The sequence below is a fragment of the Amblyomma mixtum genome, chromosome 10 (genome assembly GCF_055824585.1).
Source record: "Amblyomma mixtum isolate Tamu chromosome 10, ASM5582458v1, whole genome shotgun sequence".
Taxonomy (NCBI): Eukaryota; Metazoa; Arthropoda; class Arachnida; order Ixodida; family Ixodidae; genus Amblyomma; species Amblyomma mixtum.
Window position 1 is genome coordinate 13,446,311 of NC_143021.1, and position 25,117 is coordinate 13,471,427.

At 47.0% G+C, this 25,117-nt stretch overlaps 1 long non-coding RNA gene across 1 annotated transcript; it reads right to left on the minus strand.

Annotated features, from left to right (window-relative positions):
• Nucleotides 1-596: 596 nt before the first annotated feature.
• Nucleotides 597-24,074, minus strand: LOC149325167 (uncharacterized). Its single transcript, XR_016286045.1, has 3 exons — nucleotides 23,638-24,074; nucleotides 1,014-1,213; nucleotides 597-934 (listed from the first exon to the last, which is right to left on the minus strand). It is a non-coding gene; the product is annotated as an uncharacterized LOC149325167 (long non-coding RNA).
• Nucleotides 24,075-25,117: the final 1,043 nt, after the last annotated feature.

Below are 25,117 nucleotides of genomic sequence, written 5' to 3' on the forward strand. Positions count from 1 at the left end.
CCAAAAAAGCGCCAAGCCTATGAGCTCGTTCAATCGTCAGTTCCGACGGTGGCAAATTCCAGGCAGATAAAACTACATTCACAAGTTTTTCTTCGGTCTCGTCCAAGGACTCTGAATTGGTGTCAGGAAGGCCATTAAACAGAAGATTATCACGTCGCTGCCTATGTTCGAGCTCCGCCTGACTAGCCCTCAATTTCGAATTTTCACAAGCAAGGTTACCAGCAAAACTTTGTTGTCGCTGAAATTCTTTCTCAAAAGAATCTCTTGCAGCAGCGTTGCCTTCGACCTCAGTTAACCTTCTGTAAATACCTGATAGATGATTCTGAATTGCCTCCTGATTTTCTTGATTTCATTCACAGTACTGATTAATTCGACTTGGTCTTTCTCCATTTTGGCGGTTCGAGTATTCATATACTTTAGCAACGTAAACATATCACTTAGCGGCTTCTGCTGTGCGTCATCACCAGCCCCTGTGTGTTGGGAACGCGTCCTGGATCCCGGTCCTGGATTTTCTTTCACGTCACCAGACAGCAGAACTAACTCTAACAACAACGAGGCACTCACATAGTAAAGACAAAAGTATTCCCGGGCGTGGGAACAGCAACAAGCAGGTATTTCCCGAATTACTTGCGTATAGACAAGAGTCGTGACTGACTTGGGCAAAGAAATGGACGGAATTGAAGAGCCGCATCACGTAGCTACTGTCACGCCCATCGAACAGTTCCGGAGCACGCCAGCAGTTCTTTTCGATGACGGGGGTTCATGACATAGTCGATCCGGGTGTCTTGAACCACGGTGAGGCGATCCAGCAGAGTTACCAGTGGTGGTCAAAGTCTTCACCGTGAAAGCTTACGAAAGGTGTAGGCATGTCACTGCAATCCCGCGCATCCGAAGAAGTGCAGCACAGGGCACCAAGCTTTAGAGGTGAAGTGACCTGGGCAAAAAAACGGACGAAATGGAAGCGCCGCATCACGTAGCTGCTCCCACGCCCACTGAACAGTTCTGGAGCACACCAGCAGTTCTTTTCGACGACGGGGGTTCATGACATAGTCGATCCGGATGTCTTGAAACACGGGGAGGTGATCCAGCAGGGTCGCCAGTGGTGGTCAAAGTCTTCACCGTGAAAGCTGACGAAAGGTGTAGCCGTGTCACTGCAATCCCGCGCATCCGATGAAGTACAGCACAGGGCACAAAGCTTTAGACATGAAGTGACCTGGGCAAAAAAATGGACCAAATTGAAGAGCCGCATCACATAGCTGCTCCCACGCCCACTGACAATTTGACGATTACACCCCCCCCCCCCCCCAGGTATCATGCAAGACAACGCCTGTGAATATATGTATATAATTTAGCAAAACTGTCCGGCCTAGGGAGTTCGGTTCCTTGTACTGGGATGCTTACGGCGCCCCACAATCATCGCAGCTAAGCAGGGGTGCTAAGGAGAGGTCTACACACCCGCCAGAGATTTGGAGCTGCTGGAGCGTCATGCTCTGCTACGCGGATAGACAGCGATCCTGGTAAAGAGGACATACTATAGAACTGGTGTACCTGCTTAAGTTCATACATGGCACTCCACTTACAAACAACGACGACGGGAACAAAAAGTACACCGGTTGCTTTGAAACACACCTTCGAAGCAAAGCAGCTCGTAGCGAATTGCAACGGAGGGGGCTAGATTCTCAGTCGCATGTACATCGTGACGACGCGCTGGTGTTCCAGTAGCTTTGACGTTCAGCTGCTGAGCCCAACGTCGCGGGATACAACCCCGGCCTCGGTGGCTGTTTTGAAAATCAAATTCAAACACCTCGTCGACTTCGTGCCATCAGAGCCTGACCGTGACAAACATCCACATATAGTTAAACTAATCTGGAGCCCTCTACTACAGCGCCCATCGTCAATCCACGTGTCGCTCCAGACTGCAAACGCTACGTACCATACCATACCATACCATACCATACCATACCATACCATACCATACCATACCATACCATACCATACCATACCATACCATACCATACCATACCATACCATACCATACCATAACATGCCATAAAATAAGAGTTTTGGCAGGCAAGCAAGAATGCGCTCACGAGAACATAAAGAACGATAAAAACTGAGCTCGCTTACCCCCCCTTAAAATTTATTTTGTGCTAAGGATACTGAAGGCGGCGCAAAAGAGGGCATGGGCTAAGACGACATATTAAAACGACGGCACCAGCCCTGCTTAAAACGTGCTTTATTCGCACATGGCTACACATTCAAAATACAACAAAGCAGTATCACAGATACCCTCCAAGATTTTGAGTTCTGGGAGCTTGTTGATGTTTTAGTTGAAGGTTATCCGCGATATATCTCTGTTGTAGTTTAAATGTGCAGTCGTATAAAAATAAAGCTCAGTTGTAGGTGCTGCTGGGCCCATCGTTTTTATGGCCCTTCTTTGTCTCTGTTCTCATTTGCGCCGTCTTTAGTATGCTTTAACCAACTCGCCTAAACTAAAGTGTTACTTCATCTATACACGAGGATTGCTCCAGTAGAGCTAAACCAACCCATGCTCCCTACAACGTTTAGCGTAAAGCCCTACTTATACAAGCCTAATTTGCTGTTTTGTCATTCCGATCTCCGGGCTTGTGTTAAAGTGTTCGAAATATAAACATGTTGGTTGCCTTTGGTATATTCTTGCTTGCATTGACATGATCGCGAACTGCAAGTTCAACACAACTGACCTGCAGCAGTCCCACTCTCGCTATGGACTGGTATGCTGTTTTTAATAAGAATTTCAACTCAATAGAAGGAACAAGGAAATTTCAGTGTCAGACCATCACTGGCATCCCTAATGCACATCGGGAAGAAAAAATAATTTCTAAAAAATTTGAGGTCTTTCCCAAATGTATCAATTTAACGGTGCCCCTTTCATTATAAATGCAGTAGATGTAAAATTCAGCCAGTATGCAGCCGACGTGAATGACCATTTGCACCGCGGCTGGAAGGATATCCGCATGAAAAATGTTAGCCCTACATTGCTGCTGTCACCCGCTGCGGTGGCTCAGGGGTGGCTCAGTTCGATCGTGGCCGCGATGGCCTTATTTTAAAGGAGACGAAATACAAAAATGCCCGTGTACTGTGCGATGTCAGTGCACGTTAAAGAACAACAGATGGTCTAAATTAACCCCAAGCCTACAACTTCAGCGTCCCTCGTCCCCCATGGTCACCGCCGGGAGAGTAAACGCCACTGCTAACTACTGCCCCCACTACTGCCTGCAACCTGGTGCTAACATCTTTATATATAATACGGGAGTAATTACTCATTGGCATCCACCCAAGCGCAGCCATACGGCTACAAAGGAAAGCTATACAGCTTTCTCAGAAACTTCGTAGTTAAAGAAAAATTCGTCCTGGTCCGGGGTTCGAACCCGGAACCACCGCCACACCGGAGCAGTCGCTCTACCAATTGAGCTAACCGGGACGGCAAGCTTATGGTAGGGCGAGAGCGAATTGATCAGTAACTCGAAGTGGGAAGAGTGTTGGTCAAATGTTTAGGGGAATCCCCCAAGGTGGAGTAGATTTGTAATAAGGGAGTAATTACTCATTGGCATCCACCCAAGCGCAGCCATACGGCTACAAAGGAAAGCTATACAGCTTTCTCAGAAACTTCGTAGTTGAAGAAAAATTCGTCCTGGTCCGGGGTTCGAACCCGGAACCACCGCCACACCGGAGCAGTCGCTCTACTAATTGAGCTAACCGGGACGGCAAGCTTATGGTAGGGCGAGAGCGAATTGATCAGTAATTCGAAGTGGGAAGAGTGTTGGTCAAATGTTTAGGGGAATCCCCCAAGGTGGAGTAGATTTGTAATAAGGGAGTAATTACTCATTGGCATCCACCCAAGCGCAGCCATACGGCTACAAAGGAAAGCTATACAGCTTTCTCAGAAACTTCGTAGTTAAAGAAAAATTTGTCCTGGTCCGGGGTTCGAACCCGGAACCACCGCCACACCGGAGCAGTCGCTCTACCAATTGAGCTAACCGGGACGGCAAGCTTATGGTAGGGCGGGATCGAACCCGAAAGACGCGGGTTCGATCCCGGCCGCGGCGGTTGAATTTCTTTGGAGGAGAAATTCTAGGGGCCCGTGTACTGTGCGATGTCAGTGCATGTAAAAGAACCCCAGGTGGTCGAAATTTCCGGAGCCCTCCACTACGGCGTCTCTCATAGGCTTAGTCGCTTTGGGACGTTAAACCCATAAACCAACCAACCAGAATCCTACAGCCACAGACACCAAGGGACACAGGGGATTTTTTAAATTTATTTATTTACTTTGTGATGTTGATCAATTTAGAATATTACTGAATATGTTATCGCTTCAAGCTAATTGATTAGAAAAGCAGAAGAAAAAACAACCACATGCCGCCGGCGGAATCCGAACCCACACACACACACACACACACACACACACACACACACACACACACACACACACACACACACACACACACACACACACACACACACACACACACGCACACACACACACACACACACGCACACACGCGCACGCGCGCACACGCGCACACGCACACGCACACGCACGCACACACATGTATATGGACACTGGTCTGCTGAGAAGCACCGTTCCCAGAAATGAACTGCCACAATCGCATCTTATAAAAACGTAACGCGAAAAACGAGACACAGAGAAGGTGAAGACAGGACACGAGCGCTTTCTCAAGATTGAATTTTTATTGGAAAGTTATCAGAATATATGCTGTAGATATGGAAGAAGGGAAGGAAGAAGGAAATACAAAACAACAACACAAAAAAACACGCTTCGGTGCGTATCCGTCTGCCTTGCAAGAAGAAAAAACGCCCACCGGAAAAAAAAGTGATCGTACTAGGAAATCAGCGCCTCCCAGAGACACACCCGAGGACAATACTGCTTGGGCCGAAATACGCCTTCCAACGAGCTTTGAACCCCTTCGACTAACTAGTATTGGTTTGGTCCATTTCTGCTCGGACACAGGACGATGTGCGGGCTCCCTGTGTGGAAAAGTGTGTAGATGCTGTGACTAGGACATGTGACGTCGAGCACTGTAAGTCCCCAATCAAAAGTTTGGCTGTTCTTGGTTTCTTCAAAATTAAGGGTGCTGGTTTCGGATAAGGAGGGCTTCTTTGTCGTCATGCCCAATGATATGTATCTGGAAAAAGCCAAAGTTGCAATGGAAAAGAACTTTCGCCAGGTCACTAAAAAAGCAGCCCAGGTCAAGCAGAGGGCGATATCTCTGCTCGAAAAGATGTCGCTGGATCGCCTAGCGAAAGTTGTCAATGCGCAAAAGTTTCGCATTTGGACATTTCTTTCTCTGTCAAAACACATAAGATTGACTTTCCATTCAGGGCGATCGTGTCTGAAGCGGGTTCATGGCAACATGCCATCTCAGGCTTCTTGCTTATGAGCCTTTCGGTCTTATGAATTGATGACCCGTTCGTAGTACCTAATTCGGAAAAGGTCGTCCAGCACCTACAGACGTCTGACACGAGGGGGCTTCGGCTTTCAGCATTGATGTGGAGAATCTTTACTATGATATCCCCTACGATGCTCTTTTGCAAAGTATTCGGATGTGCATATGTGACTGCAATGATGAGGCGCGGTTCATCAATCATAGTGGCATGCCCGTGGATTCCTTTTTGGAATTGGTATCATTTTACCTGAAGTCAACATTTGCTGGTTGGAAAGGGTCGTTTTTCCTGCAAAAATCAGGGATCTGTATCGGTACACGGGTAGCTCCTGTTCTGTCAAACATTTTCCTTAGCCATATCGATAAAAAAATTGAGAAGAATCTAGACGGCCTATTATTGAACATTTTTCGGTATGTTGATGACTATTTGGTTCATCTTCCCTGTGATCGTTTCAATCACTCTGTCGTTGACATCTTAAAGGCTTTTAAGACATGCGGTCAAGGTTTGAGTTTCACTTTTGAATTTCCTAATGAAAACTCTCTTCAATTTTTTGACTTATCGCTTCATGTCGGCAATAAGAATCTTTGCTGGGGCTACAACCCTAGGTCATCTAAGATATCTTTACTCCATTTTCACTCCGGGCATTCTAAAGTTGTAAAAAATGCAATTGTCTCCTCATGCCTACGCTCTGCTTTGCTTAAGTCTTGACATGATAAAATAGCCACAAGTCTTCATGAAGAAGTCAATAGATTGACCAAGTCCAGTTATCTGTTTTCTTTGATTAGCACTAGCTGTGAAAAACTTCTGTTGTGGCTCAAGGGCAAGGATGCTAAGAGGGCTATGTTATTCGACGCTAAAAATAAATTTGTCGTTTTGCCCTATGTACTTACATCGATGTTCACATGGCTTACGAAATGTTGCTAATCGGTACGAGGTGCGCACAGTAATCTCAGCTTCCGTGAAGTTATCTGGTCAGAGCGAAAGCAGAGGGATTAAAAAGTGATCATCATTGCCATGTTAATCACAAATCTAGGTTTGTGCCATGTAGAAAACAGTATATATACAAGATTCCTCTGTCGTGTGATAAATATTATGTAGAGCAGACCGGGCTTTGTCTTAATGCCCGGCTGTTCGAACACAGAAATTCTTTAACGCCAATAGCTCTCGAATATTTACCGAAACATTGCAGAGAATGCAAATGCCGCCCCCTTTTTCAAAAGACTGTAGTACTTGACAAAGCACATAATCAGCGTACGAGAGAGATTAATGAAGCTTTCTATATCGCGAAAAGGGGGGGGGGGGTGTTAGTGATGCATTCATCGCCTTGACAAAAAATGAGATTGTGTACCTTGAATCGGTTGTTAAGTAACACTGGACGTGTTTTTATGTTGCTATGTACATGCTTTCATCGCCGGCCTTTTATCTCCTCGTCTTTTTCTTTTTTTGTGTTGTTGTTTTGTATTTCCTTCTTCCTTCCCCTCTTCCATATCTACAGTATATATTCTGATTGTAACGGCCTTTATTGACAGTTGTGAAGGCCGGTTAGAGCGGGCAAGGAGAGGTCCGGTCCCGGAACAGTTCACGCTCTCGTCTCACGCCGCGCGTCGGCTCTGCTGCTTCAGCTGCCGATCGTCGTCTTCTCGTTTCGCCCCTCGCCTCGGTTCTGCTGCTTTGACTGCTGATCATCTTCCTCTTTACATTTGGCCCCGGGGGAAAAAGAGCCATCCTGGCGATTTAGGGGGTCAACACGACGCAGGGGTCGTAGTTCGGCTTCAAACGCGAAACGTGGATGGTCTCGCGCCCACGTCGTCGAAGATCGGGTGATGGCGTCACGCGCTCAACTACGTAAGTGACGGGAGAAGTGCGCTCCAGGACGCGGTAGCGTCCGTGGTAGTTTGGCAGCAACTTGCTAGATAGACCTGGTGCAGCAGAAGGCACACGGAGCCAAACAAGGGATTGCGGCTGAAAAGTGTCGGTGCCATGGGAGTGGTCGAAGCGGTATTTCTGGCGCCCTTGGTCATCGGACGTGAATGACCGGGCGAGCTGGCGGCACTCTTCAGCGTGTCTGGAGGCTTCAGATACGGTTGTCGTTTCCGACGAATCAAGATGATAAGGAAGAATAGTGTCGAGCGGCGAGGATGCTTCACGGCCGTACAGAAGGAAGAATGGCGAGAAACCAGCAGTGCTCTGCGTAGCGGTGCTGTAGGCATGTGTGACGAAGGGGAGGACGACGTCCCAGTTAGTATGGTCGGCCGCCACGTACATTGACAACATGTCACCCAATGTTCGATTGAAACGTTCAGTCAAGCCGTTCGTCTGGGGATGATAGGCAGTAGTGGTGCGGCGAGTAATGTTGCATTGCTGCAGGAGAGATGAAACGACGTCTGACAGAAACACCCGCCCACGGTCGCCCAACAGTTCAGGCGGTGCTCCGTGGCGAAGTATGAAATGGTGCAAGAGGAAGGCGGCAACATCCCGCGCTGTAGCAGCTGGGAGTGCGGCTGTTTCGGCGTACCGTGTCAGGTGGTCTACAGCGACGATAACCCAGCGGTTTCCTGCAGCAGTGTAGGGAAGGCGTCCATACAGGTCAATGCCAACTCGGTCGTATGGCCTGGATGGGCAAGGCAAAGGCTGCAGAGGGCCGGTCGAATGATGATGACCGAGCTTGCGGCGCTGGCAATCGGGGCAGGAACGGACGAATTTTCGAACGTAGTTGTACATGCCGCGCCAGTAATAGCGGAGGCGAAGCCGGTTATAGGTCTTGAAAGCACCGCCGTGACCAGCTTGCGGGTCGCTATGAAAGGCTGCGCATATTTCTGAGCGTAAATGTCCAGGGATCACTAGGAGCCATTTGCGGCCATCAGGGAGATAATTTCGGCGGTACAAAATCCCATCATGAATAGTGAAGTGGGCAGCCTGACCGCGATTGCACGCGGTACCGACACGACAAAACGGTCTGAAAGATAACGTACAAGAGAAGTGATCCACGGGTCCTTGGACTGCTCGTTGGGCATATCGTCCAATGACAAGGGGAAGCAGTCGATGGCGCGAGGAGAGGCACATTCATTGGCTAGAGGTGAATGAGAGAAAGCGTCGGCGTCGTTATGCTTCCTGCCAGAGCGATAGATCACACGAATATCGTACTCCTGAAGGCGTAAGGCCCATCGGGCTAGGCGGCCATTTGGGTCTTTTAGGGAGGACAGCCGACATAGGGAATGATGGTCCGTGACGACCGCGAAAGGCCGGCCGTATACGTAAGGTCGAAATTTCCCGATTGCCGAAACGATTGCCAAGCACTCTTTTTCAATGACTGAGTAGTTTTGCTCTGGCTTCGTCAGCGTGCGGCTCGAGTATGCAACAATATACTCCGCACACCCCGGTTTCCGTTGAGCCAGAACAGCACCGATACCAACGCCACTGGCATCTGTGTGGATTTCAGTTGGAGAAGCAGGGTCAAAGTGACGCAGTACGGAGAAGTAAGTAGACGGCGCAACGTGGTGAACGCTTCGTCACAGGCAGGACTCCAGCTTGATAGGTCACTACTGCCACGAAGAAGGGAAGTCAGAGGTGCGATGATAGGAGCGAAATTTCGGATAAAGCGTCGAAAGTAAGAGCATAAGCCGATGAAACTGCGGAGTTCCTTCATCGTAGAGGGCTTCGGGAACTCGGAGACAGCACGAAGCTTTGCTAGGTCAGGAAGAACACCCTGTTTTGACACGACAAGGCCCAAAATCGTCAACTGGCAAGCAGCAAAGCGACGTTTCTTTAAATTGAGTTGAAGCCCGGCTGCCGCGAGGCATCTCAAAACGTGCTCCAGGCGAACGAGGTGCGTCTCGAAATCTGGGGAGAAAACAACGATATCGTCCAAGTAACATAAGCAGGTTTTCCATTTCAGGCCGCGCAGTAGGGTGTCCATCATTCGCTCAAAAGTGGCAGGGGCATTGCATAGTCCGAAGGGCAAGACGATGAATTCATACGGCCCGTCAGGCGTCACAAAGGCTGTCTTGGGGCGGTAATCGTCGGCCATCGGGACTTGACAATACCCTGAACGGAGGTCTAACGATGAAAAGAATTCAGCTCCCTGCAGGCAGTCAAGTGCGTCATCAATGCGGGGCAGCGGATAGACGTCTTTTCGGGTGATTTTGTTGAGGCGCCGGTAGTCAACGCAAAAGCGGATAGAGCCGTCTTTCTTGGTGACAAGGACGACGGGAGAAGCCCAAGGACTGTGTGATGGTTGTATGACGCCACGCTGCAGCATATCACTCACCTGGGTTTCGATAACCTGGCGTTCAGTGGCCGAAACGCGATATGGGCGTTGGCGCAACGGCGAATGGGCGCCAGTGTCGATCCGATGTGTAACAGCTGAAGTGCGGCCCAAACGGTGGTGAGAGAAGTCAAACGATGACCGAAACTTATCTAGCAGGGCCGCAAGCTGGGTCTTCTCCGGTGGGCAAAAGATTCGCGTCGATTGAGCGCGCGAAGACGGCCTCGGGTGCGGGATCAGGAGACGGTGGGGAACAAGTAAGTGACGACACTTGCAGGCGGCAGGAGTCGTCCTCAGAAGGGTCCCAGGCGACGACGGAGGCGAAAGGCTGGACACATCCCAAGCATTCACCGCGAAGAAGAGTGGAGGGGCACAGGAATGGATTCGCCAGGGGCAAGGCGCTGCAGCCGGCTGAGACGGTAAGCACGGCGAATGGCAGGGGTAGAAAGTGGCGAGAAGCGAAGGAGTCGGACGGGATGAAGATGACAGGGCCATCGGATGCAGAGTCGCAATGAACAGACACGAGCACAGCAGAGCACGGCGGGATCATGACGTCATCAGCCACAGTCAGCTTGGAGCACAAGTTAGTGGAAGCGTTCACCGAGTCGTCGCCGAAGGGAAGAAGGGCGACTTCGGAACGAGTGCAGTCGATGACAGCGTCATGTTGGGAGAGAAAGTCCCAGCCTAAGATGTCGTCATGAGACGGCGATGGGAAGACGATGTGTTCAACAACATACAGAACGTCCTGAATAGTAACTCGGGCTGTACATGCCCCCAAAGACGCGATAAGTTGCGAATTAGCGGCGCGAAGCATAACACCATATAGCGGAGTCATCACTTTTCGTAACTGGCGGCACTATGTCTCACTTAGTACAGATACAGCAGCACCGGTGTCAACAAGCGCGAAAGCATCGGTGCCCTCCACAGAAACCGCGATCAAATTTGTCGTAGAAAGTCGAGGCCTTGAGCTTGGCGACGAGCACGCAGTTCTTGCCTCCGGAACTGCGGGCACTAGTTTTCCGAAGGGGAAGAGGGGCGACGGCGCATCGGGGAAACCGAGCGGCGACGCGGAGATGGAGAACGGCGGCGAATAGACGGGCTGAGATCGGAGGAAGCAGTGGTCTCAGAAGGCGAAGTGCGGTGAAAAGGCTGGGGAGAGGCGTAGACGTAACCTCGAGGGTCGGAATCGGCAGCAGGGGACAACACTTGGCGGCGGCAGTGCACGACGCATCACGTGACCAGGAATGCCGCAGGCATAACAAATGGGTAAGTTGTCCGGTGTCCGCCATGGACGGAAACGTTGCGGTGGTGGCCGGGCAGGACGAAATGGTGTCGACTGCGGTGGATGATGGTACGAAACGAACGTTTCTGGGCGGGGACGCCTGACGGCTTCGGCATAGGTAAGTGGCGCAGCGACGGGAGGCGGAGAGGATACCGATGGCAGGGCTTCGGACACTTGCTCCCGAATCACGTGCTGAAGTGTCGGAGTTAGGTTAGAAGGACTCGGAACTGCAGGAAGAAGCGAAAGCTGCCGCGCAACCTCCTCACGGACAAACTGCTTGATCTGGAGCAGTAGCGAGCTGTCTGCTGTCGTCATGCTGAGGCTAGTAACTGTCTGTCTGTGGAGACGGCTGCCGAGTGAAAACGCGCTGTCGGCGAAGCTCATCGTAGCTTTGGCAGTGGTCGAATATATCGGTAACAGAGGTGACGTTCTTGCCCACAAGCATATTGAAAGCGGCGTCTTCGATTCCTTTAAGGACGTGTTTAACTTTATCGGCCTATGCCATGGACGCATTGACACGCTTGTAGAGATTGACGACGTCTTCGATGTAGCTAGTGTAGGATTCACCGCTCTGCTGTGCACGAACGCGAAGACGCTGCTCGGCGCAAAGTTTGCGTACTGCCGGACGGCCGAAGATGTCGGAGAAGCTGGTTTTGAATTCGGTCCAAGTGGTGAAGTCCGATTCGTGGTTTTGGAATGAAATGTGAGCACGCCGGTCAGGTAGAAGATTACGTAGGAAAGCTTCATACTGTCGTCCCATCGGTGATGAGCGCTCACCCTGTCGTAAGATGACAGCCAGTCCTCCACGTCGTTGTCGTCCGTGCCGCTCAAGACGGCCGGGTCTCGATGGCGGAGCGCACCATGGCAAGCAACGGGTGCCGGCGAGGAGCCGGCTGGCTGGTTGGCGTTGGCAGGCATGGGGGTAGCGATGGTCCGGTTGCTTAGCTCCAGGACGGAATCCGCACCTCCACCAAGATGTAACGGCTTTTATTGACAATTGTGAAGGCCGGTTAGAGCGGGCAAGGACAGGTCCGGTCTCGGAACAGTTCACGCTTTCGTTTCGCGCCGCGCGTCGGCTCTGCTGCTTCAGCTGCCGATCGTCGTCTTCTCGTCTCGCGCCTCGCCTCGGTTCTGCTGCTCTGACTGCTGATCATCTTCCTCTTTACATGATAACCTTTCCAATAAAAATTCCGTCGTGAGAAAGCGCTCGTGTCCTGTCTAGAGATGTAAAATTTCAAGAAATTTTGAATGGCAATGAAAAAAAACCATTTTTTCAGGGTTTTTTCATGAAAAATTGGAAATTTTGCAAAACGTCACAAAAACAGATTTATTTGCAACAGCACAACGATCAATAATAATGCTCCGAAGTTCAGTCGAATATGCACTTATAGATATATTGTGAAACGAACTTGTTGTTCTATTGCACCGAGCGGGTTCGATCCCGGCTGCGGCGGTTGAATTTCTTTGGAGGAGAAATTCTAGAGGCCCTAGTACTGTGCGATGTCAGTGCATGTTAAAGAACCCCAGGTGGTCGAAATTTCCGGAGCCCTCCACTACGGCGTCTCTCATAGCGTTAGTCGCTTTGGGACGTTAAACCCGATAAACCAAATCAAACCGAGAAGATATATAATAATTTCCACTTCAGGCGAATATGGAGATATAAATATAATATTTGTGGAACGAACTTCTTGTTCTATTGCACCGAGAAATGGAACATGAAAACTGATCTACAAGTCACTCCATACCGGACTCAGAGTCAGTGTCGCTGGATGCGGCACTACGCGCAGGAGCATGGACTGAAGCTGTGTCCACAGCTACGTTTGACTGCACATACGCAAGCTTTCGAATGCGTTCCCCTGAAAGCCTGTTGCGAATCTTTGTATGACGTGTCCGAAACGTGACCAGTTTCGTTCGCAGCTGGCGGATGATGGTGGTATCTGCAGCAGTCGGCAAGCCAGACGAGTTAGCGGCTGGTTGGTGCAAAGGCCTTGCCACCAGGTAGATGGGGCCACGTGCTTCGCTGAAGACCCCTGTCCTGGACCAAATTCCTGCGGATGTCCTGTACTCTGCTACGTTGGAAATCAAGAAGCTAGGCCTGTATTTGGCTAGAACCGCTTACGTGCACAGCAGCCTATGTTATTTATGCCATGTGCGTAGCGCTGTAGAACTTGCAGCCATTTTGTTCTACTTCAGCCGTGAATTCAAGTATTAGTGTTTTTTTAAGTCAAGCCGGGATCTTAAATGTGACCTGGCCTTCAACCCGCGCACTCGCAGCACGAACGTTTTAAAAGCACTGCCTGGTATACCGGCGATGACGAATGTTCTCCAATCGTTCAACGATGCACGCTATAATGGTTTTCAAAGCAAAAACAAAAATCTAAACTAAAAGCAAGCAGTCAAAAAAACTTGAAATTGCATTGTGAAATTTTCAATGTTTCTTTCCATTTTTCCTCGTCTGAAAAAAACGAAAAAAACCGTTTTTTTTTCCAACATTGCAGTGTTTTTTTCAGGCCTTCACATCTCTAGTCCTGTCTTCACCTTTTCTGTGTCTCGTTTACCGCGCTACGTTTTTCTAAGATGCAATTGGTCCGACTAGCCCAGTTTAGCTTACTTGAACTACCACAACCTTTGTTGGAACGTGCTCAGCAGACCAGTGTTCCTGAATAATAATAATAATAATAATAATAATAATAATAATAATAATAATAATAATAATAATAATAATAATAATAAATTCTTTATTTCACTCAAGAAGTGAGGGAGTGCGGGAATAAAAGCTGAAAATTCAGCTTTACTAGTTCCCAGCTCCCCAGACAACAAAAAATTCAAGAAAAAAAAGAAGAGAGGAGGAGAAAAAAAAATAAAATAATGGCAGAGCGGCATAAGAACAGCACAAATCGAAATACAGAAATGCTTTCTTTACAAAGTCAGATCGGCTTGTACAAGGAAAGTAAACACAACAATTCTAATTGAACTGTATGAGACACCGGTGATAAGCGAAAGTACATGCCGGAAAAAGCCCGAAAAAACAAGAACGTTACATGAGTAAAGGGAGAAGACAAAGAAAAACAATGCGCATGAACAGAAAAGCGTTGCTCAAGGAAGGGTACAACGTACATATGCAGAATACGAGAAATACACCATCATATGAACGGATTGTTGTCTATGAACAGTAATTTCAGTTCTCTTTTTGAAGTTAACTCGGCAGTTATACCGTTTCTATTACAGATATTTAATAAGTGTGGTAGCATTCGTTTTATCATTTGTCGTCCATAATCTGTCCTGCACGTTTTTACTAACCAAGGCTGTGTGCTTCTATATTCATGAGGTAGTGTCCTTTTACAAAGAGATGCCAACCATAATAGACAATGGGTGTTGTTTTTCATTTCAATCCTATAACGCGAACACAAGCCGTGCGAGTATACAGGGTCTGTTCTGAAAGTAGTAGGACTGGTTTTTTCCTGGGCCGAACGGGCGGACGAGAGGTGGTCTGCGCGTGCACGATCGTTGAAGGGGGATATTGGGAATGCTGGAGAAAATCGGCAGTCGTCTCTCGGCCATTGAAGAGAGGAGGTCGCTTGCACTGTGAACCCCTGTCGAAACGTCTCGTCACGCAGAATCGTCGAGCGTTTACTGGATCAGCGATACGCGATCAAATTTTGAGTACATCTTGGTAAAACGGGCAAAGAGACTCACAACATGATTAAGGAGGCCTACGGTGACGCTTCCATGAGTAGATCAGGTGTTTTTTGAGTGGAACAAGCTTTTCCGAGGAGGTAAGGAAAGAGTGGAGGAAGACGACCGCTCCAGACGCCCTTCGATCAGCATGACCAACGAAAATGTGTAGCGAGTGAAACATCTACTTAACAGTGATCGTAGAATGAGTATCAGAATGATTGCTGATGACTTGAGCATTCCTCAATCCCAAGTTTTTGAGATCGTGACAGAAAACTTATCCATAAGGAAAGCGTGCGCGAAGTTGGTGCCGGGAGTGTTGTCAGAGGAGGAAAAGACCAACCGGTAGGATCTTCTTCATCATGTGAATGAGGACCCCGATTTTTTGCCCAGCACAAGGCGGCAACGCTGCCTCAGCCCCCTACAGCCTCGACTTGGCCCCGCCAGACTTTTTCTATTCGCGAGAATAAAATTGACGCTTGAGGGGGAACATCACGGATAGGTAGAGGTGGTTCAACAGGCCGTGACGAGGGAGCTAAACAGCATTCCGGTCCAGGCGTTCCTGGAGGCGTACGGAAACTGTAAAACTCGTCGGCAGCAGCGTGTAGGTGCGGAAGGGTGCTCCCTTAAAAATTGTCATCGTTTCTACTATTCTCTTGAATAAATTTTGTTTAAAAAAATGAGTCCTACTACTTTCAGAACAGACCATGTAGGCTGTCTATTTTCATTATACAATACGTCGAGAACAAAAGGTGGGAAGGGTGACTTCTGGGGACGTTTTCAATGTTTCTTAACATTTTTTTCTTCAATGTCAGGATTTTTTGGAAATTTCCTTTGGTTGTATTCCCCCCGACTAGTTGGCAATAGTTTATGTGTGAGCGGAATAGTGCATTGTACAATAAAAGTTTAACCTTTGGAGGTAGAGTACATCTGTTTTCATACTTTACTCCCACGATGCAAGACAGTTTTGAGATAACGTGGCTCACGTGATTGTCCCACGTCATATTTTCGCTGAAATATATTCCAAGTATTTTAAATGTGTTTACTATCTCTATCTTTGGGTTGTTCAACTTAATGTCTCTGTCAATGCTAATAATTTTGTTTTTCGCACGGTATAGGACAGCCTTCGTTTTACTAACGTTTATTTTTAATTTGTTCAGTTCAGCCCATATGTCTAATTTCTCAAGAGTTTTGTTCGCTCTAGTGATGACCTCATCTGCGCTAGCTGCAGTCAAAAACAGTGCCACATCATCAGCGTAAATGACAAATTTCACCGTGGGATCGATGCTTACGATGTCATTTAGGTACAAATTAAAAAGAAAAGGACCAAGAATACTCCCCTGAGGCACACCTGCAGAAATGGGCAATACATGGGATGAATAGCCATTTAAATATACGCACTGATTTCGATCATTTAGGTAGGACGTCAAAAACAATAGCACAGTTCCACGGAAGCCGTACATTTCAACTTTTTTCAGTAGGATAGAGTGATTTAAGTAATCAAAAGCTTTTGTGAAATCGACGTATACCCCAAGGGCTACTTCTTTGTTTTCGAGAGATTCTAGAACAAATTCCTTTGCCAATGCCAAGGCGAACTTCGTCAGCTTCGCCTTTGGGTTCATCAGCTTCGTCGGCGCTTGCCGTTGGGGGCGAAAGCCTTTAATGGCTCATACTCGCGGCCATAACTGTCCGCCCGTCCGTCCGTTAAATCTGAAGTTAAAGTCATAACTAGTCATTACCGGTCACAAGTAATGGATAACTAGTCATTAACCAGTCATGACCAGTTATTCGTTAACCGGTTGTGACTAGTCAGTCATTAACCAATCATCACTAGTTAGTCATCAGCAAATTTCATTTCATTTATTGGTTTTGTTTGGCCAGTACAGAGACTGCAAACAAGGGAGAGCAAGCTAAAGGCGCCTAGTAGCGCCTGACAGAGGCCTGCCCTCCCCATGTAAAAAAAAAACAAATCAAAGTGGCACTTGGCAATGGTACAAAATTTCCATAAGTAACAGAAACTAGAGAAGCAGCGGATATATCGACAACGAAACACAGATCAGTCATGCATAGAGCTAAGCACAACAAAACTAAGAGCGAAACATAACAGACAAAAACTGATTAGGTAAAAACACACCACAACTAGATATAAAAAAATATTCATGAACAGTTTTCCTGTATCTGACCTTGGACATATTTTGTAGTGACAATTCTGTTAAGTATGGATAGGTGTTTAATGTATGAGGAATTATGTGAGTTAGTTTTTGGAACCCATAGTTTGTACGGGATTTTGATGCATGGTATTGAGGGTGCCTAAGACTATATGCTATTTGGGCAATTAAATATGTGCTCTCAAAAGTCTGCCAGTTTCCTTTCATAAGGTTTCTGACATAAACAGCAAGCTTCTTGTGGTAAGCGGCCGTGATGGTTAGCAGTCTATGGTTGAGGAAGGAAGGACCCGTGCTCTCACTGTAATGTAAATTATCAATCGCTCGTACAGCTCTTTTTTTGTAAAGTCAGTACTTTCACAAGATTGGTTGAGGTAGTCGTTCCCCAGATCAACAAACAATATTGTACATGCGAAAAGACTAGAGAGAAATAAATTTCTAGTTTGAATTTTCGAGGCAGTATTGTGCGAAATTTATTTAAGATACCAACAGAGCGAGCCATTTTAGTGCAAACGTAGTTTACATGATCTGTCCAGAGTAAATGTTCTTCAAAAATGACTCCAAGGAACATTGTAGAGCTGACACGAGTTATCGGAGCTTGGTCGAAGTGAATTTGGAAGTTGTTAGGAACTTCCTTATTTTTGGCCCTAAACAGTATGTGCTTTGTTTTCCTGAAATTAAGTTCTAACCTATTTGATTTTAACCAAACATACAATTGGGGTAACCAACTATTGGAGGCTGCTTGCAAAATATTACTATTTTGCCCTGAAAAAAATACGTTAGTATCTTGATTCATATTGCAGCGAAGAAGCACGAACACAAGTAGAAGGAACACGCAAAAAACACGGACGAACGCTGTTTTTTGCGTGTTCCTTCTACTTGTGTTCGTGCTTCTTCGCTGCAATATGAATCAAGAATGTTACCAACTTGCCCAAAAACGTGTCTTACTCACGTTAGTATCGCCTGCATAGATTATAATATTGTCTGCTGGACGAAGGTTGACGATATCATTGATATATAATAAGAACAACGTTGGTCCTAGAACCGAGCCCTGTGGCACACCAGATACAATCTGACCGATCCCAGATGAAATACCGTTAATGATAGTTGTTTGAGATCGGTTGTCAAGGTAGCTAGCAAATAAGGTTAAAGGAACGCCGCGTATTCTAACACTGCATTTTTTCAAGCAATATCTTATGGTTAACCGAGTCAAACGCTTTCCTCATATCAAGGAATATGACAACTGTTAGCAGTTTACTTTCTATGTTTTCTATTAGCTTTTCTTTGATTTCCACTAAGGCGGCCTCAATTGTTTTGTTTTTTTGAAATCCGTACTGTTGCTTGGAGATAACATGGTTTTTGTTGAGATATTGAGTAAGAAGTGTGTTTATTGCAAGTTCCGCAATCTTAGCGAAAACTGAAAGAATGGAGAACGGCCGATAATTATTTAAATTATTAATGCCACCCCCTTTATGAATGGCAGCGACACGAGCTATTTTCAACTGATATGGAAATGTGCCTGTCGTGAACATTAGGTTGACTATATGTGCTAATGGTATCGCAATGACATCTGCTACTTTCTTGATCGGGACTGGAGCTATGCCATCGACACCTGGAGCACTATTACTGCATAAGGAGTGAATAATGGTAATTATTTCAGAGTCAGTGCATGGTAAAAAAAACATGGAGTTACTTTGTTTACTGGTTATATACACTGAGACATCTTGATGTGGACCATCAGTTGATTTTGGCGGAAAGACAGATAAAAAATGCCCATTAAATTCATTCGCTAGGTCAGCGCCATGATAGTTCGCACCATGAATGTTGAGTGAGACGGGTGTGTTGGTTCTGTTTTTACCTAGAAGATCGTTAAGTGTATTCCATGTTCCCTTCGAGCCATCAGACATGGAGAACTTTCTCACGTAATAATCACTTCTTGCTTTTTTAATGCCAGCGCCTAACTTATTGCGGAACGTTTTGAATTGACGGAGAATGCCAGTGTCTTTTGTTCTGACAAAAAAAGAAAAAAGTCTGTTCTTTTCCTGTATGCGGTCATATAGTTGTTTTGAAATCCACGGCTTTCTTGATTTTCTGAGTTCTGTGCGTTGCTTGCGGAAATGCAGTATTATAGTGTTCTTGAATAGTAGATATAAAATTGTGTACGATTGGCATGCATCCTCCTGTCTTAAAATATTACTCCAATCTATGCTAGCACAAAAACGTCGAAACTCTGATAAGCTGTTTTCATCAATTCTTCTAAATGTAGAAGTTTCCGGTTTACTCCTGTGTTGTTTTGGTTGACTCGGAACTATACAGAATATAGGCATTAACCAGTCATCAGCTAATTAGTCATGATTTGTTAAATCATGAGTCATGTCTAATTGGTCCTGACTAGCCAATCCGAGTCGCCCCATAGCCGCCTCGTGTGTGCCTATTGCCGCGCAGCCACGTGGAAAGGCTTTCGCCTTGTGCACTTTAGATCCTCAAAGTGCCCCCTGAATTTTTTTTTCAGTGGTCGGTGGTGGAATCTGGTACCAAGGTGTCTGAATCCGAAAGCAGCCTCTTTGTGGAATGTGTAGACGGGTATGACTTCATACAGCAGTTGCGTCCACGCGGGGGAGAACGAAAACTACCACTGAGGTGCCAGGACGGCATGTGGAAGCCATCAGGGCCCTGGTGCACCGAAAGTAAGTGGGTGCATCGAATCTCTCCTTCTGGCATACATGCCAACAGCCCTCAGAGTGCTCCTGATAGTTTGGACCCACAGATGATAAATTTTAAAAACTATCGTCCTCTGGAAGTGGTTGAACTGAAGTAGTCGAGGCGAAATAGCGTAAGCAGCTCAACCTGCACAGTTCTGGCACCGTTGAATTCTTTTCATCATCTTCGCTGCCCGCCGGCACGAAGAAGAGGAAGACCGCTGGGAGTGTGCGCAAGGGGAATCGCGCTGGATGTTCTGGAGTCCATCTTGCTTTAGGGTTCACTCAGTAACACCCCCTTATAACCGTCCAAGAGTTTATTCAGTCTTTTAGGTGCCTGCCCGTAGCCCATTTTCAACATCCACCGTGCATTAATTCTGAAAATATACTTAACCAACAAGTGACGGCAGAAACAACGGCATAAAGCAGCGATCGGTGGTTTCAGAGCTGTTCGTTTCAAAAATAAGAACACGTCGGCTTCGTAGGCTTCGTTTTGCAAGCGATGGAGGCAATCGAGAATTAAGTGCGTTTTAAAAATTCGGACCAGCAATGTGTCGCTCACTTCCCAAAGAAATTTAGAAACCATTGTTTTGTGTGCTAGGTCATAAGTAAGTTTGGGTGACGTTGATTCAGATGGCATGCACGCCGCGACACTTAGAAGCCGCGCTCACCCAGCGGCGATTTCAGTTTTTCGTGTCTCATCGCAGACTTAAGAAAGATAGCCCAGATCTGCAGTTCTGTGTTCATTATTCTAGTCGCCGAACTCTACACGCGAATTTTACTATTTCTGAAATTGAAGTTGAGCAAGCTACCGCATGCCACATGACACGGAGTGTTACTGCTCGTGTGCATACAAGAAAAATAATACTTCAGTGCTACCAACTCTCCCCCGCGGTTTGTGCTGCCGTGTATAATAATATCGCAAGTTTTCTGTCATGCCACCCGATAATTCAGCTTTCACCTTAATGATATTTCTCAGCCGAACAAAGGAGCAGATTTATGGGTCACTCTTGGAGGGGGCGGTCTCATTTTAACCACGTATTTATTGGATGTATATATTTTTTCAACAAATGAGGTTCGGCATACTTTCCCCAAGTTAAATTTCTCGCTTGTAGGAGGGATATTGGTATGAAGAAAGCTAATGCTGGAAAGTCTGGCTGGAAAGACAGAACAACGGTTTGGAATGAGTGTTGAGGTATCGAAAATTGTAAGGGAGCACCTTTATTGTGGCCAACAAGTCACCGAAGATCTGCACCATGAGAGAGAATTAACTAGGACAATAAGAACTGGTTAAGGACCCAGTGTTGAGCACTGAAACGTCATCTGTAATGCAACTGGTTCAGGGTCCAGTTTTTCCAAAAATTATTATTAGTCCAGTTTTTCCAAAAATTACGACGTGCAAGATACTGAATAATGATTTTACCTTGTCCATCGCAGAGCCTTGTACAATTCCTACTCTTCTCCCGGAAGGGGTTGAAGCTGAAGAAAACTGGGAAGTGCCTCATGGTCACCAGATAAGGTTCCGGTGCAAGAAAGGCTACACTATGCAGAACGCCGATTACGAGCAACATCAACCTCGATGCTTCCTTGGAAGGATCGATGGCCGCTATCCTTCTTGCAAACCAGGTGAGGAAAGCACGTTATCGCATAGCGAGCATGCCAACAACACTACTGCACAGAGTTTAATCGGCGGCCACCACACGCTTGTCGTCTAGCTGCTGTTATGTCTGACATCACACGGGTATTGCGTGTGATATATTCTGACCGCCTCCTACTGCCGTGGAACATTGTGAGCACTGGCTACATACAAATACATGCGCTTTCGAAAACATGCAAGCATAGCAACCCGTCCGTGGCACGTAACTAGCCGAAAAGCCAAATTTTGTCGAGCCACTGGGCCAAGGGAGATCGCGTTTTTCTAAATTCGAAAAACTAAAACGGCTACTAGCAACGACCGTCCAAAAATCTCTGGTTGCATCTAGGCGCCTAACTCCACTAATTAAAAAGTTAATTATTAAAAATTGCTTAACCAGCTTACTACTTAAGACTTTTCGCCGGTTTTCTGGTATCCGCTAACATTGGTAATATTCTGCGGTAAAAGCGATATTTTTGCCTCATAAGGCTATTTTTAAAAATTTTTGAAAGTGTTTGCTGAAACAAGTATACACCGACACTTGACCTTGTGATTATCAGTCGTTTAAATCACACTTTGCAAATAAATCTCTTCACATGCTTTAAGATTCGAAACTAAAGAAAAGAAACAAGTATAAAATAGGACGTTGCAGCATGTACGAACAGAATAGCCATCAACACAGGGCAAAGGCTAATTGTACAATAATTCGTGAACTAAGGCCCTAAGGTGACAATAGTGAAACAAAAAAAAACTAATTTTGAAAGAGCAGACACCTTCTAGCCAAAGAAGCAAAAGGGGAGAAAGGTACAGCCGAAGATGAGGTTTGGTCTAAGGGGGTTTAACGTCCCAACGGGACTCAGGCTATGAGGGACGCTGAAGTGAAGGGCTCCGGAAATTTCGACCACTTGGGATTCTTTAACGTGCACTGACATCGCACAAACACGGGGCTCTAGAGTTTCGCCTCGATCGAAATTCAGGTGGCGCGGTCGGGCTCGAATCCGCGCCTTTCGGGTCAGCAGCCGGGTGCCTTAACTACTGAGTCACCGCGACGGCCTAACCCGAAGATAAACCGAGAAGCGCGCATGTGAACGTAACAATTAAAAAACATCGAAGCAAATCACGATGTCCAAGAGAGAGCCTAAAAAGGCTAGCGTGGCGCTTGTGTGCTTTTAAAAGGAAACTAAAATGGCGGCAGTGAACGGTGCATGAGGTGTGAAACAGACAGCTAAAATTCTGCAAAGTTTTTCAGCAAAGTAAACGTGAAAAACAATATGCAAACTACCAGAAAGCCAGCAAGTAACCCGGCGAAATGTGAAAAAAACTTCAAGGAGAAGTCCATTAAAATAATCAAAAGGGGGTAAAGAAGACAAATCAACATGACCCACAGCAGAGCAGTCGTTTTACAAAGGAAGAAGGAAAACAAGGCACAAATATCAAGAGGCTTAAAATTCAGCTGGGGTGCTGTTATAAACACATTAGGGGTAGATAATAAACAGCAATCAAATGCATTGTAATAAAACCACTTGATTTCATAATTTTCAAGCAGGAAATGCAGAAAAGCAGTTCATTATTTGTAAGGACGGAAGTCTTGGTGATGGTATTGGACAGAACAGAAAGCGAGATAACCGAGGTTTTCCAGCGCCCCTCTGATTTCGCTGCAAGAGAATGAAATGCTCGGTTACCGATCGTGCTGGTCCTTGCGGCTCCTTTTTGGTGCTGCACCCCTTAACAAGAATTCAACGCCTGTGAAGTAAAGGAAGAATCTGCTTTAGATTACATACAAAAATTATTTTCACCGATAGTCGGTAGATCGTTAGAAGCAGGGCAGAAGGATACACCATACACCAGGGCTAGTACGGCCGTCTGGTCACTGCCGTTGGCTATGGTGAACGCGGTGGGCAATGACAGCATCAATTCGCAAAGGTCGATGATACCATATTTTTCGAGAAAAAATCGACGCCGGTTATCAGGTCCTAGCAGCACTGACCCAACACAAGTAAGCAGCCAATGAAGTGACACCGCGAAACTCTATCCACGCGGTGTAGACGCCGAGAAGAATCGCCACGTGGTCGTCAGCTGTGTTTTCCATCCCATGGTGCCAGGGCTTTTCTCAAGGTAGTAGTAAGACTTACTCAGAGCGCTGAAGCCGGCGCCGGTGTGCATGGGGGCAGTCACTTGGCGGTTTTCAACGGCGACTGGGATTTCGGCAGAAAGGAGCTAACTTTTTGGAACGTGCGTCATGGAAGGAGCCGCACATGAGGGTCTTCGTGTGCGCCAAAATGGAGCGTCGAGCAAAGGCTGTTCTAGGCATCGGAAGATGGTTGGATCATGGGGTGGAAGATCGGGTTGGAGGGTCATGTCGGCAAGCGGCGGATGTTGTTCGAAATGCGATGCGACGGTCGACTTACAGAAAGCTCGCCACCCACAGTTTTTCTGGCGCAGACTAGAGGACTGCCGTAGGGACAATTGCTTACCTGGGGAAGAGAACCGACGGGGTGATGGCGACCTGATCTGACGTGGCCACGGCACAGAGCGGACGTTGTTGGTCAGGTACTGTCCATATCTCGGCGTCGTTAAATATAGCGTGGTCAGGGTGCGTGTGGTAAAAAAGCTCTGCCTCTCCCGTAACCGAGAGTAGAGTAAGCATGAAATGTTTACGCGCATAATGCGAAGCGCACGCGGACACGACGAGACGCAGGCCTGACAAGAATGTATATGCAGCGCGTTCGAAACTGTCCGAAGTGCGTAGAGGCGAAAGCGTTTTCAGCACCACTTTGCGTATGTGACGCTGGTGATGTTACCACTGGATTACGTCACACATAATTCAAGACGAAGTAATGACAAATTACTGATTAGTGTGTAATGACTGATTAATGACTAAATGCTAATAAACTGCTAATTAATGACGCTTAAGCTTGGCCTTTAGGAGTGGAACGCGACAGCGTGTTGTAGCGCTGCCAGGCAGTCCGCGGAACGCCACCACCCGTTCGGCGTGATGCCTCGTCCTTTGAACGCGACGCTTTTTGAGGAAAGGAAATTACGCAGTAATTTTCTGCCATCTCGGTGGACACCCGAGCCGCACCTTACAGGAAGGTAGGAACGCCACCACCCGTTCGGCGCGATGCCTTGCCCTTTGAACGCAACGTTTTTTGAGGACAGGAAATGGAGCAGTAATTCTCTGTCATCGCGGTGGACACCCGAACCGCACCGTAAAGCATTTCATGCTTAAATATTGTGGCATATATGTGCTTTTTGCACGAGTTATTACAAATCGGAAATTATAATTCCGTGCATTATCAAACGCACAGCTCGACTGATATCTTGATAAACATTGAGAAGGCACCGGCAGCAGTTATTTTTTGTGACTCGTTTGGAGACCAACCGGCGCTTGCATGCCTGTCGCGTAGGAGGGCTTAGAGAGTCTCGTTAAATCTCGTTAAGTCTCGTACGGTGCCCGGTTGTTCTCGTTTCAGAGGCCGGATGATGGCTCTCGGTCTCGGCGTGACGTCACCACACTGCCGACAACGGGAGCTAAAGGCATTTCATGCTTAAAAACCTTCGCAGGTCCTTCCGACGAAACGGGTAGCGGCGCAGTATGCGGCCGGCTTCAGCGGAATGGAAGCACAGGCGCCAGTTGTTCGACGTGCCCCAGACGTGTGCTTTGCTGACGGGTGGTTGTGTGTCAGGCAGAGCAGGCGAGGTCGGGAATGGTTGATACGATGCGGGAGGAGCAGGGCAGTAAGAGGCTGATTGTGCTGGCACAAAACTGCGTAGCGCTTCGCTTTACAGTCTTTGTCAAAAGTAACCAGGCTGTACGTATTTCTTCTTAGTCGTACATTAAAGCTATTATGCGAACCCTCGAGTTCTAAATCTCTCTATGGTAAGAAGATCCCCTGGTCTTACCTTCAAAGAAGTTCTTGATCTTTAGGGAAGCCGTGCGGGCTTTGTAATGCT